Source organism: Zalophus californianus, chromosome 9, assembly GCF_009762305.2.
Source record: "Zalophus californianus isolate mZalCal1 chromosome 9, mZalCal1.pri.v2, whole genome shotgun sequence".
NCBI lineage: Eukaryota > Metazoa > Chordata > Mammalia > Carnivora > Otariidae > Zalophus > Zalophus californianus.
In genome coordinates, this window is record NC_045603.1 from 6,321,993 (window position 1) to 6,339,752 (window position 17,760).

The window sequence follows — 17,760 nt, forward strand, 5'->3', positions numbered from 1 at the left end:
CCTGGGGGTTAAGCTTATGCCCTCCACCTAAGTATGTGCCTACTGTATTTCAACCCTATCCTTAGAGAGGGGCCCTTTGACCCTTCCGTGACTTTAGCTGTGATCAGCGTCATTCAGAGCTTCTGGTTCTGTCGTCAGGGGATGATCTCAGTGGCTAACATTTATTTATTTATTTATTTTATCTTTTTTAAGATTTTATTTATTTATTTTGACAGACAGAGACACAGCGAGAGAGGGAACACAAGCAGGGGGAGTGGGAGAGGGAGAAGCAGGCTTCCCGCCGAGCGGGGAGCCTGATGCGGGGCTCGATTTCAGGACCCTGGGATCATGACCTGAGCCGAAGCAGCTGCTTAACGACTGAGCCACCCAGGCGCCCCAGTGGCTAACATTTAAAAATACACTGTACATTGTCTCACTTAATCTTCCCAAGCCCTGGGTGGTACCTGAGGCTGTCTTCATGTTACAGGTGGAGGAACCTAGAAGCTTGCCAAGGCCCTGTATCTGCTCACCACTGCCCCTCTCTGTTGCTTGACCCCACTCAGCTCTGCCTTTTCCACATAGGTGTGGAGGTCCTGTAGGGGACCAGCCTCTAACCTCCTCACTTGGCAGGATCTCATTCCATGTTGAAGTACAATTGGGAGCCTTGTTTAAGATTAAGTACAGTAGACTTCAATTTTAAATGGTAAAAGTAGAAGAAAAACATAAAATTTGTAAAACAAGATGCACTTTTAAGTTTGTAGTTGGTATTCTATTTATAAGATTATTTATTTGAGAGAGTGTATGTATGAATAGGGGTAGGGGCAGAGGGGGAGAGAGAGAATCTCAGGCAAACTCCATGCTGAGTGTGGAGCCCAATGTGGGGCTTGATCTCACGACCCTGAGATCATGACCTGAGCCGAAACCAAGAGTTGATTGCTTTACCAACTGAGCCATCCAGGCGCCTCAGTTGGTGTTCTTCTTCTTCTTCTTTTTTAATATTTTATTTATTCATTTGAGACACAGAGATAGAGACAGAGAGCATGAGCAGGGGGAGAGGCGGAGGGAGAGGGAGAAGCAGACTCCCCACTGAGCCGGGAGCCCGACGTGGGGCTCGATCCCAGGACCTGGGATCATAACCTCAACCGACTGAGCCACCCAGGCGCCCCTCAGTTGGTGTTCTATTTATAATCACATTTCAGACCTGAGAGTGGAAGCTTTTAGGGGTTAGAGACCATATCTTTTAAATTGAATTTATATAGCACTCAGCACTGCCTACAGGCTTTAGATTCATTCATTAAACTCTAAATGTATACTTATTACATGCCAAACTGAAGTATAGTATTCTTGAGGAAGGGTTTACATGTCTCCTGTTTCTTGGCACATTGGGATTCTTGATTTGATTTGATCTGATTTGATTTATTTTATTTTATTTTATTTTTTAAAGATTTTATTCATTTGAGAGAGAGAGAGAGATCATAATGGGGGGGTGGGGCAGAGGGAGAAGCAGACTCCCAGTTGATCAAGGAGCCTGATGCAGGACTCTATCCCAGGGCCCTGGGATCATGACCTCAGCCAAAGGCAGATGCTTAACCATCTGAGTCACCCAGGTGTTCCTTGATTTTTTTTTTTTTAAGATTTTATTTAGGGGCGCCTGGGTGGCTCAGATGGTTAAGCGTCTGCCTTTGGCTCAGGGTCATGATCCCAGGTCCTGGGATCGAGTCCCGCATCGGGCTCCCTGCTCAGTGGGAGCCTGCTTCTCCCTCTGCCTCTCTCTCTCTCTGTCTCTCATGAATAAATAAATAAAATCTTTAAAAAAAAAGATTTTATTTATTTGTTAGAGAGAGAGCGCGCGCACAAATGGGGATCAGCAGGAAGAGGTAGAAGCAGGCTCCCCACTGAGCAGGGAGTCTGACGTGGGGCTCCATCCCGGGACCCTGGGATCATGACTTGAGCTGAAGGCAGACACTTAACCAACTGAGCCACCCAGGTACCCCGGGATTCTTGATCTTCTCCCATTTTTCCCATCTTCTTTATCCCTAGCACTGGTCCAAATGGAGAAGGAGAATGTAATGGGAGCATTCTGGAATGCTTGGGATCACGATTTCCGTTTATTTACATATTTATACCTCTCTTGGTTTCACAAAGGGTTTGAGTTGGTTGTTTGGGACTACCAAAAAAAAAAAAGGGCAGAACTGAATTCTTCCTTTGCGATCTCCAAAGCAACAACAATAAAACATGTTTATTTCTGATGAGGACCTCAGAGGTCACTCAGAGCTCTTCCACACCACCCCAGCAGGCTTGGGGGACCGGATGGGCTCTGCTGTCAGAGGGAACCATGTGTAGTAGCTCTGCTGTGACTGCTTTGTGACCGTGGGCAGGCCACTTTCCCCAGGGCTCTAGTGTTCTCTTCTGAAAAATGGGGACAGTACTCCCACCTGGCAGGGTTATCATGAAGTATAGATTCATTGTATGTAAAGATCCTCGCAAATGTATATAAAATGTCATAAAATAGTCCGAATTTTAGCCTCTATTTTCAGGGTTTCTAAACACTGGTTCGTGATGGTATTTTTACTGCCATGGGGCTAAAATATCAACATTGTCCTTATTCTTTACAAAGCGAGAGATACTTAGTTTGAGGCTTTTGATATATTCTGAAGTTGTATGACCTGCTTTTTAGTGTTAAAATGCCTTTTTTATTATTAAAATGCTTTTGAAATGAAATAATGGGAGGTGATTGGTTTTTCTTTTTTTTAGTGCCCTTAGTGGACGAAATAAAGTTGGCAGGCTTGTGTTGGGTGCTTCTGCCCTCAGTGGCATACTCTGGTCATTAAAGCTGGGGGAGGAGGAAGCCCCAGCCAGAGAGGCGAGTGAGACGGCGCCTTCTTTACCGGACTCAGCTCAGCGCCCAGCCTCCCTGAGGGTTTCCCACATCTGCCCCACTCTCCTAAGCGGGGCTCCCTGCCTAGGTCTGCTGTGTAGCACTTGTCACACTGTGTGGTCCTCTGGGTGCTTGTCTGTCTACCCTACTAAACTCTCAGTTGCTTAAGGACAAGTGTGGGAAATTATTTAGCTTGTAACTTCCAGAGTCTAGCATAGAGAGGGCACAATAGAAATAAATGAGGGGGAAAATCACACTGGTAAACCTCCAATAAAACATGAATGGAGCAGATCTCTAACTTTATTCCTGAAAATACCCAAAAGCTCACCACAGATCTTGTTCACCACTCCATTTTGAATTCAGACCTTCCTTCAGGGATCATTTTCCATCTTCAGTGAGTTGTCCAAGGAAGGCTTGAGCTAGCCCCAGAACTGTGAGTGACGTCTTAACCACTGAGATGTTGTTGGAAACCCAGGTGTTTCTTCTCATGATGGCATTTTATAAAATGTGTAAGAAAAGAAATTAACATATTTTCCATATAACATTGGTGCTTTGAAGTTTTTCTCAGTTGGGCTTTCTGCTTTAATTAGTTTGGCTTCATTTTTTTCTTTAGCTTTGGGTGAGTGCCAGGGAAGCAAAGAAGCTTATATAAAGGGTTTAAATTTTTTTTTTTTTTTTTTACTTTGCCAAAGATAGAACTGGTACTTAGTTTAGCTTTTCTGGCACCTTCTTCTTTGATGAGAATGTTAGAAATTTGGCTTGGTTCATTCCTTTATATATATATATATATATATATATATATATATATATATATATGGAAAGACTAAAGGCAAGATGGCTCTATTTATGTCTTGTTTCATGAAAAATATGAAAGGTTAACATGTAAGATTTGAACATAGCTGCTATCCTTTTTCCCCAACCAAAAAAAAAAAAAAAGATTGACCTATCAGAATGTTTTATATAACCTATTTAAATTCTAGAATTTAAGATTTACTTACCATTTGAAGAAAAAGAAAAGCTAATACCTGTAATTATCGCATTAGATTTTACTGGTTTACTCACTGTCAAACAGCCATTGGAGCCTGTCACTGAAAGCTGCCATTTCTGAGTCGCTGCCTGACGTTATCACGCTTTTTACTGCAGGAATATTGGAGAGCTGAGTTAACCTGGTTAGAAGGTGGACCATTTAGGTTCATCAGAATCATTTGTGTGTGTTGGAGGATCCGTTGTTCTAAGAACTGAGACCCAGTGCAATGCATGCATGCTGCCACAGCCCAGGGCTCAGCGGCACCTTGCAGGCCAGTCCTTGGTGAAGAGAGTGGACAGCTCCGTTGTTCAGGCTCCGCAGCAGGCTTCTCTCCCTCATCCCCCCCCTTTTCTCTTTATTGAGATATTAATTTACATACAACAGAATGGACCCATTTAGGGGTTTTGACAAATGGATATGCCTGTGTAGCCACTGTCCCAAGCAAGATAGAGAACATTTCCATCACTTCAGAACTTTTCCTTGTGCCCTGTGCAGTCAGCCCCCACCCAACCCCTGGCCACAGGCAAACATTGTTCTGTCACGATGGATTTGTTTGGCCTGGTTTAGAATTTCATGTAAATAGAACACACTTCTATTTTTGCACCCTTTGGCATCTGGCCTCTTTTGCTCACCATGAGGTTTCTGTGATGTACCCGTGCACATCTGTCAAAAGCTCATTCCTCCTCAGTGTTGAGGAGTTTTGTATTGCGTGGCGACGCTTTACAGAGCTATTTCCGTGACCTGTATGCTCTGTGGAAGTATGTGCATGGTCTGTACGTAGATCCCTTTCCCCCAACTCTCCTTAGCTCTTGAGGAAGGCTGGGGGGCGGAGCAGAGGCGGCACCTTTTCCTCCAGGCCGTCAGCAGTCCTGATAATCAATCCTTGAAGAGTTTGGCTTCTCAGAACAACTCTTGTTCTGGTTACCCCCAGCCTATGGTAGCGGATGCCATCCTGGTTTGTCTTTCTGGAGACGGGGAGATGGGCATTCTTAATGGTGTAAGGTCTTGTGACCAGAGGGGCTCTTCTAGAGCTTTTGCATGATTTCCACCATCCTGGCAGCTGCTAGACCGCCTGGCTCTGCTAAGTTCAGGGACATGAGAACCATGGAGCCCATCTAGCGGGGGCGGCCAGATACCGCCACCTCTCACCCCAGCGCCTGCCTCTGAGTTGTCTGGCTTTTCCCTGGTCCTGTCCGGGCTCGGCTGTTAGCCGTAGCCCAGAAGGTAGGACTGAGGCACAGAACTGCAGTTTGCACTGTTTCATTAACGGCCTGATGACCGTGTGCCCATTACTCTTTAAGAACCACCTTGTAAGAGTCACTGGTCGTTTTGGGCTGGGGAAGGGGGAGAAAGAGATGGCGGCTAACGTGCATGAGGTTTCTTTCTGAGATGAGGACAATGTCCTGAAATTGACTGGGGTGATGGTTGCACAGCTCTGTAAAGATCCTAAAAACCATTGAATTGTGTACTTTAAATGGCTGAATTATGTGGTATGTAAATTACATCTCAATAAAGCTGCTTTAGAAAAAGTGTGGCATGAAAGCAAGGACAGACCAGTAGAGGAATGGGGAAAAATCACATGGTGAAAATTTTGTCCTTTACCCCACGTGACATGATCTGTTGCCAGATATCCTCATGTTCCTCACGGGTCTAGTTCCGTGGCAGGCATGAGTGTGGTGGAGAGAGGATGGGCTTTGAAAGTATCAGGTAGACCTGAGTTCGAATCCCATTCTGCCATTATTTGCTGGGTGATACTGGGCAGGTTGCTTAATTGCTCTGTGGTGGTTTTCCTTCCGTAAAACGGGGCTAGTAGTACCTACCTTATGGAGTCTTTTAAAAAAGCTCGGTGAAGGTAGCCATTTTCATCCTGTAACAGGAGAGAGGTGTCAGAGAGAAGAGACAGCGGTCCGGTGCTGCCCTCATGTCTGTACCTGATGCTTGGTTAAGGACTGCTGTGCATGGACTCAGCCATCAGCTGAGGACGGAGGTCATGAAGGCACTGGTAGTCTTCAGCTAACTTGCTGGATTTTGTTTCAGAATTTTTGTCTGCCTTAATCTACATGGTTTGAGTAGGTTGATGGCAGGCTCTTAGCCCGCTCCTGTCCCTCCTTCATGAAGCCTTCCCTGACCCTGCTTCCCATGCTAGCTCACTGCTCCCTTCCCAGTGTTCCCTCAGCCCTTGGTGCATGTTGGTTCTAGCAGTTGTCAGCTCGTGCCATTTTTATTTATTTACACATCTGCCCTGCCCATACACTGAGCAATCCAGGGCAGGGATGTTGGCTTTTTCAACCATGGGACCCTGTGGCCTTAAGCCCTGTGCCTGCCACTACTGTTTGTTGAATGAATGCCCAAAGGTTTCAAGTCTGGTGACAGAAACCAGATTGGAACTGGAAATGCCAGTTTAGGCACCACGTGCGAGAGGTAGCAGGTGGCTTTCCCTGGAGCAGTGTTTCTTTCCCAGTACCACCTTAGGGGCTGGGACAAGCTGCCGGAGCCAGCCTTGTCCTTCGCCAGAGGGTCAGGACAGCTGGTCTCCAGCTAGGAATCCACTGGCCGAGGTTGTGGGGACCAGGAGAGAATGCCCCAGCCACACTGGAAAGCTGGGCTCATTACTTCATAGTGCCACTGCTGTCTGCATTCTTAATTCACTTCAAGTCAGATTTTTATTACGTGGCAGCTGTACCCAAGACCCGCTTCTGATTTATTGAGGGAAGCCAAGAAGGAGAGGCAGTGTAATGGCTAACAGCTGGATTCTGGAAGCTGACTACCTGGGTTGGGATCCTGGCTCCCCCGTGTGCCAGCTTTGGGTTGCAGGGCAGGTAATATAACCTCTCTCTACCTGTACCTCAGTTATCTGAGCTGGAAAATGGAAGAGGGGACAGTCCCCTGATAGGATTATTTTCATCATTAACCATAAAGTAAGCACTATATAAATGTTTACTGAGCAGCTTGTGTTTGTTGAATTACTTAAAAAAAAAAAAAAAGAATGAATCCACCTTGCTGTGCTTGTTGTCCTCTCTCATAACCAAGAGCCCTAAGTGGGGCTCTGAGGCAAAGAAGAGTTTTTGGTCACGCTAGCTGACGAAAAGGAAAAGTAGATAGTCAGCTTGGCCTGCCAGAACTCAGGTGTTTATTCTTTCTTACTGGAAGAAGATACCCCCAGAAAAGGACTTCTGTGACCATATTTTTGTGCTGCTTAAATTTAGTTAAAATGCTTTGGAAGATGACTGCCAGGCCATTAGTTTTAGAAAGCCTGTCTGTGTGTTGTGGTCAAGCACACTGAAGTAGTCTCTAGAAACATTATTTAGCCTTTTCCAGCTTTAGTGTCCCTGGACAAGATGACCTTTAGGGCCGTTAAAGCCCCTGTAAGCCCTGGGCTGAAGTAGCCAGCCTCCCTGCAGACCAGAGAACATGGCTGACCCAGTGCCCCAGCATGTGCCTCCCTGTAAGCGTGCAAGTGATCTAACTGAGCTGCTGGTGCAATACAGCCAAGTTTGCGTTGTATTGGGTCGACTTCTTGTTTTTTGTTGTCGTTGTTTTTCGTTTGTTTTTTTGTTTGTTTGTTTTTTGTCGGGGGAGAGGGTAGTATAATTTTCCAAGTAGTGTGAATTATTATCATATGTCAAATAATTGAGCCTGTGTTGATGTGGTCCTCACTTTATTGGTGTTTTTCCATCAAGGAATTTCTAAACACAGATTTTGGAAAGATATTTTTAACCTGTTTTGTTTTGTGTTACAAGGTCAGACTAGGGGCCCATGTTCCAAGGGAGGGAATAGTCCGGCTCTGTTCTGGCCACCACCATGTAAATGTAGCATCTAGCTTGCCATAGCGGTTGGGGGGGTGCCCATGTATCTTCTGGGAGGGTACTTTGGGGGAAACTGAGCTCTTGAAATATTTGTTTCTTGTGTTTCAATACCTGCTCTTTCTTGTAGTGTTTGTATTTTTTTATATTGTTGCATATGTTTTTCAAGCACTTTTTTTTTTTAAAGATTTTATTTATTTGACAGAGAGACACAGCAAGAGAGGGAACACAAGCAGGGGGAGTGGGAGAGGGAGAAGCAGGCTTCCCGCCAAGCAGGGAGCCCGATGCGGGGCTTGATCCCAGGACCCTGGGATCATGACCTGAGCCAAAGGCAGACGCTTAACGACTGAGCCACCCAGGCGCCCCTCAAGCACTTTTTATTGAGACAGAATACACACACATACATACAAGTGCACATATTATCAGCGTGTACAGCAATGAATTTTCACAAATACAGCACACGGACAGCTCAGGAAACAGAGCCCTGCTCAGAAGCGCCCCCGGGGAGCCTTTCGTGCCCGGTCCCTTTCCCATTCTGCCTTGGCTTCAAGTCCCATAGTGTATTTGTGCCTGCTCTTCACTTTATCTAGAGGGAATTATATTGTATGTATTCTTTTTTTTAAGATTTTTTATTTATTTTTTGACAGAGACACAGCGAGAGAGGGAACACAAGCAGGGGGAGTGGGAGAGGGAGAAGAGACTCCCCACTGAGCAGGGAGCCCGATACGGGACTCGATCCCACGACCCCGGGATCATGACCTGAGCCGAAGGCAGACGCCTAACGACTGAGCCACCCAGGTGCCCCTATATTGTATGTATTCTCATGGGCACATACATTTTAAAATGAGTTAGGACATCTTCCTCTTACCCTAAAGCTATGTTTATTCTTATTTTTCGCTTCACTTTTTTTTTTTTTTAAAGGCAGGTCACCGGTGACCTGAGATGCTGCATTTTTTTTTTTTAAGATTTTATTTATTTATTTGCCAGAGAAAGAGGGAGAGAGCACAGGCAGGGGGAGTGGCAGGCGGAGGGAGAAGCGGGCTCCGTGATGTGGGGCTGGATCCCAGGACCCCGGGATCATGACCTGAGCCGAAGGCAGACGCTTAACTGACTGAGCCACCCAGGCGCCCCTCCCTTCACTTTTAATTCTTTATAAAACTCTAGGAAGAAAGGTGCTTTGTGGTCTGTTTTTACTTCTAGGGAATCACACGTGCACATTTGAGTGCCTTCGGAGGCAGCCTGTGCTGCGGAGAGATGGGTCTCCGGCACTGAGCCTGCATCCGCTTCCTCTGCATCTCCCACTGTTGAGCTGCTTTGCCTTGCTGTGTGGAGTCACAAAGGGAAGTTGAGTTTTATATGTAGGGACCATGTAAGATCATCCCGTGCGAGGAAGTCCCCGTCACATTAACTCCTGTGATGCCTGGCACCTTAGCTCCAGAGCAGGTCTTTTTTTCCCTCCTGAGTGGAAGGATCAAGTACAAGGAGAAATTCTAAGACTGTCATATGCAGTGTAAGCTAGTTCATATACAAGTTGATTTTTGGGGGGTCATATGACTTCTCCGACCTCCTCTCTCTTTCTCTCAAATACCGAGATTTCTGTTTGGCCACTTTCTGAAAAGAAAGCTCTTCTGCGATGTTCCTAGTCGGCCTGGAGCAGAGGTCTGAGGACCTGGTGCCTGGAGGGTTCCTGCAGCAGTGTAGGGGACTGGCCTTATCTTGCTGCAAGGAGTCGGCAGCCAACAGGAAATGATGAAATGTGCTGGGAGAATTCGGCTGGAAGCTGGAGGTCAGACATACCAGCAGGGTCGGAAGGAGGCAGGTACGGAAGCTGATCTGCAAAGGGAGGCAGTCAAAGCTGGCATTTGACAGAAAAACGTGAGTGTGCTATTTAAGGCCTATATTTCCTTTAAGGGAGACCTTTTGCAAAGCAGAGTTTTCATTGATTTTTTTTTTCCTGAGTGCTTGATTGAGAAATCTCGCCTTTTAAACATGCGTAGTTTTAGAGCTTCTTGGTGGATATGTTCACCCAGTTCAATATTAACCGAACAGTGTGGAGTGGAGTGTTTTATTCAAAATGCTTTGAGAAAATGTCAGAGTAAATGTTTGATTTTCTTGGTGAATAGATTTTGGCCTAAACAAATGAAAAATCATGCTTTATAATCTTTACTCTGGTTTTAGAACGTATATGCATGCTTCATTCCTAAATAGATGGAATAAATTAGAAACTTTGGCGTAGCGTAGGCCAGCTTACATACTTCAGCTGTATTGTTTTATTACTGGGGAGCTAAATGAGTTACTTGAGTTAACTATTAATAGAGGGTTGGTTTCTATTCCGACTGTCAGGCATTATGTCTTTCACATGCTGCCATTTCCTTTCTTAACAGCCAGATCTAACCTACAAACACGGAAATGGGACGCGGGAGAAAAAGCGAACAATTAGCTTCTCTGGTTGACACTGATTGCTGTTTCATGGCCGTCTGCTCCAGCCTCCCAGAATGAGCATGTGGCCGGCTCCAAGGCCCCCTCTGCCTTCCTCCTCCATCAGTTCTTTCTTATTTCTCTTCGCAGCTGGACCCGGTGTCCTCCGCTCCATCTGACTGCTGTCACTAGACACTGTGCTTTTATTTTTAGTAGATACCAAAATGTAAAAGTTTTTATTGTTCCAACAACTGAGCAGCCTTACATACATATTTAATTGTTTCTTATTCTGGAATTGAAAGTCATATTCTGGAATTGAAAATTATGGCTCCCCTTCCCTCCTTCTTGTTTATGCAGTACTGCGCTTCTAATTAGAGGGTTGTTTTTTTGTTTTTTAAATCCCGAAACTTGAGTGATCCATCGCCAAATGAATATACTTTTTGGGTTACCTATTGCCATGAACATTAGAAAGGCAAGCGTCAGGGTCTTCTTTCTGGTCTCCAGAAAGTGCCAGGCCGGTACAGTCCGTGCTGCATAGAGAAGCCTGTTTTCTCGTTAGGGTGTTACCCTGAATGATTTGTGTATTTCTGACACTTTTAGGGTTGTGTTTTCCTATTTTTTTTTTAGAAATCTCCCAAACATATATTTCTCTCAGACCTTGATGAGGTCCATAGGTTTTGCCCTTGCTGTTATAATTCTGAGTATCTCCTCAAATTCTTCTTTGCACTAAGATATCTTACTGAATTCTAGATGAACTTTAAATGCTGCATTTGTGAAAATAAGAGGTATCGTAACTTCAGACTGAAACATGTCTTGCAGGTCTGAGATTTATGCCAGTAGTAAAAATAAGCCTCTCCCTCTTACTTTTTATACATTGTTAGTACTCTGTTTTGCCCAGCCACATAATTCTGCTATTCATTTGGTGGCATAGTTAAAAAGATGGGAACGTGATAGTTAGAGTTGTAATGACTCCTCCTGGCAGTATAGTCCGGCCCTTCATTTTTTTTTTTTTTTTTTTAAACAAAGGAATTAAGACCAAGAGGTGACATACCTTGTTGACTTGTCCAAGGTCACACGGCTTTTTGGTAGCTGAGTGAATCTAGACTGACTTCTGGATCACTGGCCTCTCTTCTCCTGCTTTCTTCACATATTATCTCACGATTAATAGGACTTGGCTAGGAATGGCTTTTTTCTTCTGATGAGTCCATTTTCACTTGTTTCATTTTCAAATATTCAGCTTTTATGCAGTAGCTTCCCTAAGTTAGTACCACTGGGCATAGGTATACAGTGAATTACCTGAGGCCCGAAGAGCGTTGACATTTCTTCCCCCAAGAGAGATTTTTTTCTTAAAATAAAGAGCTCTCTATTGTATAAAGTTTTTCTTGCTTCACCCCTAAACCAGGCCTTACTCAGTTGTTACTGTTGTAAGCATACCTCATTATATGATTGCCTGCTAGCTGAGAAATCCAAACTTAATAAATTCACAGCTATTACAAGAGACAGACAAAAGTACTCCGTTCTTTTAAAGAGGATTCTTCAGGATGTGAGAAGAAAACCCTGAAGTCTGGGGGCATTTCAGTCTGTCTGAGGGAGTACTGATGGCTCTAAGTCTGGACTGCCCAGGTTTTAGAATGTGGCAGACTTTAAAACAATGCATTATCATGTTAAAAAAAAAAGAGGGTAATAATTTAATATATAAAAGTGGAATTTATCCACAACTTTCCAGAATCAGTTAAAAAGAGTCTCTTCTAAAAGCTGAATTTGAGTCCCTCTGAAATTCAAGTCTGGGAATTAGATGCGAATAGAGGCCTGAGAGCAGTGGGTAACTCTTCTTAGACCCTGATATGGTGTCACTGTCTGTCCAGAGTCACCTTAAATTACTTGCAGAGGTTCATAGAAAAGTACTTCCTTGTATTTTCTGAAGTATTTAAGAGTATATGCCTTCAAGAATTTCAGAAACAAGTACACTATAGGAAAACAGGTATTTTCATAGACACTTTACTTGTATTTGAAATTGTCAATAACTTTATACCTGTTTTAATTTATAAAAGCTAAGAATGAAGTAGGATATGTGAGCAATGTTTCTATGCGGTAGGTCAGCACTCTGTCTTCCCCTCTGCTGTTCGGGCAGGCACTTCTGTCATTACCCTTAAAGAAGCTGCTGCTTTCAGTTGAAGAGCCAGATGACCACATCCAAGGGCCAAAGAAAGGGCGCGCAGAGAGTGGCTTGGTTCACTTCTCCCATAATTTAGTTACCTTTGTTCCCCAACTAGCATTTTATCTTTACTGTTATATTTTCAGTACATATTAAGTATAATAGTTTAACTGGCTTCCTTTTCTTAATATATAATTGGTCTTCTTAATATATATGCATGTTTATTATACATATATAGGTATGCATAAACATATAATTAATATGCGATTGTCTTAGTAAGTAATGTTTGATATTCTTCCTTGCCCCTAGCTTCTGTTTACTTTAGTGTGAATTCTGGTCTGCCTATGAATTTAAAGATGTGAAGGGGGAATATGGTCCTGGCTTTGTTGCAGACTGTGCAGGGGTTAAGGGCTGCTTTTGGCCCAGAAGTCTGTGAGAGTTTATGCTATTGGTGTCATCTGGGCCTTCCTCATTTTCATCTCTGTTCAGGGCTTCTCTCCAGGACGGCTTCTAGTCGTGGCCTTAGAACCTTCTCTAAGGCTATGAAAAAACTTCTCTCAGTATGCCAGCTAGATCCTAGGGCCTAGAGCCAGGTAAAGAGGAGAGCGAGTGTGTGCGTGCATACGTGTGTGTGTGTGTGTGTGTGTGTGTGAATGAATGAAGGGAAGTAATAGTGGAAAACATGGGCCATTAATTTGAATGAATGAATGAGTTGAAGTGGTCCCCTTTTCATGGAGGTTGCTTTTGAAGGCACTATAGTCCTGTTTCACCAGACTGGCCTAAATGCATTTGCATCTTACAGTTCTGCCTTGATACCAGATGACAGACTAGATGCCTACTTAACATCTCCTTCAGCCCTGGGAATCTGCCCTAAAGTTTTTTCTCATTAGACTCTGTCATTAGTGAATCATAAAGAATTAATTTTTACGTGGACCAATGAAGCATACTGTTCTACTTTTGGTTAACTTAAAGAATCTGGCAGGAAGTATTCTGAATTTGAAATGTGTGCCAATGGCCATCACAGTAGTAAGAGATTACAATTTTCTCTTTCTTTCTTCCTTTCCTTTCCCCCCTTTTTTTTTTAGCATGAAGCCTGTGCTGAATTTCATATTCAGTCTTGTTTCCCATCAGAATTGTACTGCAGTGGAGTCCTTAAGGGAGATTAGGGGAGAATGATTTCGCTTACTTGACAAAATGTTGTTGATATAGTTGAACTTCCCAGTTTGGAATTCTGTCTTTGTTTTCAGTATCGGTAGGGCTAGTAGAGCAAGATAAGTGAAGTACAGGGCAGTTTGGGGATAGCAAAGTGACCTCTTTATGGTTCTTTTCCACTATGAACTGACGCATAAAGAAAAAATAGCACAGTGCACAGTGGTCTGATGACCAAATACCTGTTGACCTGGAAAGCAGAAATGTTTTCTTAATTCACCACCTATGAGTGTGTTCAGCGCAGGTTCCCCGAGGTCTGGCCCGTACCGGCAGGAAGAATATTATATAGCGAGACCCCGAGGCCACGCAGAGAAGCATCAGGCCACTTGTGGAGAAGTCTTTGTATATTTAATGTTGAACGCCAAGATATTACATTTATTCTTAGCCACATCCAGTGGACTGCTAAGATGGAGGAGTGTGAGTTTGGGATGGTAGTTGTTGTCATAATGATGAAGACTCATAGCAGGACTCATGTAGGCTGTGATCATCCTACAGCCTGACTGCTCTCACTGATGGACATGCAGGCACCTGGGCGAGCTCTGTGTTTATTTCCAGCCATCCATAGGTCACCACCTGGAGGGCCAGTTCACCTGGATGATGGGTGGCTGGATCGGGTGATCTGCTCATTTGTGCCTGTGTGCGTTCATACGGTTAGTTTGCCCACTTGGCAGAGTCTCTTGTCCACCAGGTGCACCTCAGGTCTTTCTCCTGAACTGTTTCTCTTTGTGACATTACCCCGTATCTTGCCTCCAGAATGAGGAATTTTTAATCCGTTTCCTCCTCTGCCCCTCATTCGTACCTAGCATAATCGTTCACGGTGTCCTCTGTCCTGGTCTCCTAACCATTTCTCTTGCTTCCTCTCTAACCTCTAGAGCTGCACTGCCCAGTTTAGCAGCCACTAAGCACATGTGGCTATTTATATTAAAATGAATTAAAAGTCAGATTAAAAAAGACTGTTCCTCAGTGGTACTAGCTGTAGTTCAGGCGTTCCACAGCCGGTAGCCGGCCTGTTGGATGGCTCACGTCTAGATGCTCGATGGTCTGTTCTCCACTCTCTGTCGGAGGGAACTCTCCTTCCTGGACCGTGACCAGGTCCCTCCCCATAACCTTCTGGAGGAGCCCAAATCCCTGGTGTGGCCCTCAAGGGGCTTAGCTTGCTGGCACCTGCTTTGCCTCCTGGTATCCAGTTCTTCCCTCTCCTCGCGCCCCACTGCCACATTCTTGGTCTTTCATACATTTTTACCTTGGTGCCTGCTGCATTTCTCCAGAGTATCATTCCCTTCCTGAGCATTCCTGTGCAGGCCGCAGATCTAGTGCCGCCCGGCTCTCTCCTTGGCTTTCTTCAGGTTGATCTCATTTTCTCTTTGTACTCCAGGGTGCTTGTAATCACACGATGGTACTGGCTTCTGAGAGAGCACCGACGGGTGCTTATCCTGTGGTGTTGTGGTTTGTCTCTCTCTGTGGCAGGCATGGTGGTTAGGCTTTGGGGACAGATAGACTTAATTTCAAAAACCAACTCTTTACTTGCCAGGTGGCTTTGGGCAAGATACTTCCTGAGTTTCAGTTTTTGGTGCAAAAAGGTGATTTTATTAAAGCATGAGTACAGGACCGGTGGGCAGAAAGATCTGCTATTTTCCCCATGTTAAATGAATCCAGTGCATAGAGCCCCCACACTGTGCTTAGAGAGCTCCTAAATCGTAGCGGAGAGCCGTCACTCCAAATGTCATTCCAGTACCCTTCAGCCCTGCAAAAGTCACATCTTCTACCAATAATGATGTTTTTTTTTTCTTCTTCTCTAATTCTTGTACCTTTTACTGGTTTTTCTTATGGCATTGGCTAGTATCTCCACTACAGTTTGAATAGAAAAGGTGATAAGCAGCTTTTTCTTGTCCCATGCTTTCTATTTGCTACAGTTCTGGTAGAGGTGTTTTGTTTTATTTTGTTGGTTTTCTTTTGTTTCAATTGAGTTCCATCATGCCTCCCACGTCCATTGCATTTGTTTTTTCTCTCCCTTCCTTTTAGTCTAGAAATTAGGTTCTCTGTTTAGCCCTTTAGTGGTTCTCCCCTACATGTTTTAACACATAACAAATCTAAAGTAACATTTTTTCTCTTGAAAAGCTTTAAAACATTTTAGCTCCACACCCCTTCCAACTTATTCAGCATTTTCTTTCTGAATTTTAGAATCCTATAAATTAGATATTCTGTTTCATATAGTCAATGCTGTTTATATATGTTAGTGTATTTACTTGTATATTTGCTTGCCGTTTCTTCTTGTGCTTCAGGTTTTCCCTCTGAGATAATTTCTTTTTGCCTGAAATAGACCCTTTAGAATTTTCTTTTCTGTGATGTCCCTTTTTGGGGGAAGGGGGGTGGTATCTATTTTATCTGTTTGAAAATATCCAGTTCTTATTAAAACTAGTTTTGCTGGGTTTGGAATTCTGAGTTGGCAAATATTGTTGCTTGGCATGTAGAATATATCACTGCAGTGTCTTCTGCTTTCATTGTTGCTCTTAGTCCAGTTGTCATTTTTTGTGGTCTTTTCTCGCTGGCTGCCTCCATGATCTTTTCTGTGCCTTTGAGGTTCTACAGTTTTACTTTATCTTGGTGTGGCTTTCTCTCCATTTCTAAAATCTGGCTTGATTTCATTGGGCTTCCTTGATCTGTGGTTTAGTGTCTTTCAGCATGCTGAAAAATGGTCTTTAAAGATTGCTTCTTACCCATCCTTAATGTTACCTTCTTCTGGAAGTTTCTTAGATGTAAGTTAGGCTTTACTGTTTTTCCCAAGTCTCTAATCAATCTTTTATATTTTCTTTCTTTCTATTACCTCAGAGAGAAAGCTGACTTATCTACTTATATTTCTTCTTTAAATTTGCCTTTTTGGTGTCTTTAGATTCCTTTATGACAATTTAGAATAGAATAAAGTGATGTAATTATATTTTATTCAGCTTTTAAAATTTTTCAGTGCGAGACTCATTAAGATACCTGGTTTGCCTTGCTGCTAAAAACAAAGTCTGTTCTGTCATAGTGTATGTTTGTGCCAGAGCCTAGCACATTCCTTGACTCATTCGTTCCAGACATGTTTATTTTGCTCCTGTTGTGCATCAGTGCTAAGGATACAGGGGTGAACTTGACAGTTATTGTTCTTCAGGAGCTTGTGTTCTTGTGGGTAGTGAGAGACAGTATATAAATACATAATAATGGCACGGGAAGCTGAGTGTTATTTAAAAAATAAGCAGAGTTTAGGGGCTGATATGTCAAAGGAATGGGGACAGGTTAGGCTTTTTAAAGGTGATAATGTGAGCGGATATGTGATGATGTGAAGCAGCAAGGCCTGCAGACCCTGGAGGGGTGTTCCTGGCAGAGAGGAAGCAGATGTGAAGATAGGTCTAAGCCTGGTGCATTAGGAGGCCCACAGGAAGATCACTGTAGCTGGGGGAGCCAGGGGTAGGGGTTGGAATGAGCCAATACTGGAGCGGGAAGCTGGGACCAGATCGCATGGGACCTTGTAGGTCAGGGTGGGGAGTGTAGATGAGTGATGAGCATTTTTCAGCATACTGAGAGACAAAACTGTTGGTAAGTTTTAAGTTTGGTGGCCTGACCCAGGGTAGCTGAAGCGGAGATGGTGTGAGGTGGCCGCACTCTAGCTCTGTTTCAAGGTGGAGCTGATGGATATAGGGTGTGAGGGAAGGAGAGGTGTCAGGGGTGGCATGGGGGCATTTGTCCTAAGAGGCTGCTTAGATGATGGAGCCCCTTCACTGAAAGAGAAAGACTGGGTAGGAGCCTGTCTGGGGGATGGAGGAGCCAGGGCTGAGTTTTGGGCAGTGCGTCAGAGAAGCCCCATCAGGTGCCAAGGAGTTGATGCTCAGCCAGTGGTTGGGGCTGTGCTGGACTGGAGTTCAGAGGAGAGGTCTGTGCTGGGGAAATAAAGTCAGAAGGCATCAGCGGGGGGCTGGTGTTGAAAGTCACAGGAAGGAGGGATCACCTAGAAACTGGTGTGCAGGGAAGAGGGAAGAGTGCAGAGGCCTGGGCCCTATGGCCTTTCCGGCAGCGAAGGTGCTGCTGGGTGCTTTGTGGGATGGGGCTGGAAGGTAATGTGGGTACTTGTACTGAGTGAATATAAGTGATACACAGGCCAATTATCAGTGACCTGAAGATAAGGGACATGGATGGATTCCTTTACCAGAAATCTTGGGTTTCATGCTTATGGACATTACAGAAGGTGCCTAGGGCACTGCCTTATTTTCCTTTTGAATTCTCAAAAGTGACCCAACCATTATCCTTAGGGCAGAAA

At 44.2% G+C, this 17,760-nt stretch overlaps 1 protein-coding gene across 10 annotated transcripts in view; it reads left to right on the forward strand.

The window, feature by feature from the left end:
* The window catches only part of PACSIN2 (protein kinase C and casein kinase substrate in neurons 2), a 133,038-nt gene that overhangs the window by 40,268 nt on the left and 75,010 nt on the right, over positions 1–17,760 (forward strand). Inside the window, exon 1 of one of the 10 annotated variants that reach the window (XM_027593246.1) lies at positions 9,447–9,562. The exons of the other annotated variants lie outside the window; for them this stretch is intronic. The gene's annotated coding sequence lies outside the window, so the exon portion shown is untranslated. Of the gene's footprint in view, positions 1–9,446; positions 9,563–17,760 lie in introns of those variants that run through there. 10 annotated transcript variants of the gene reach the window in all.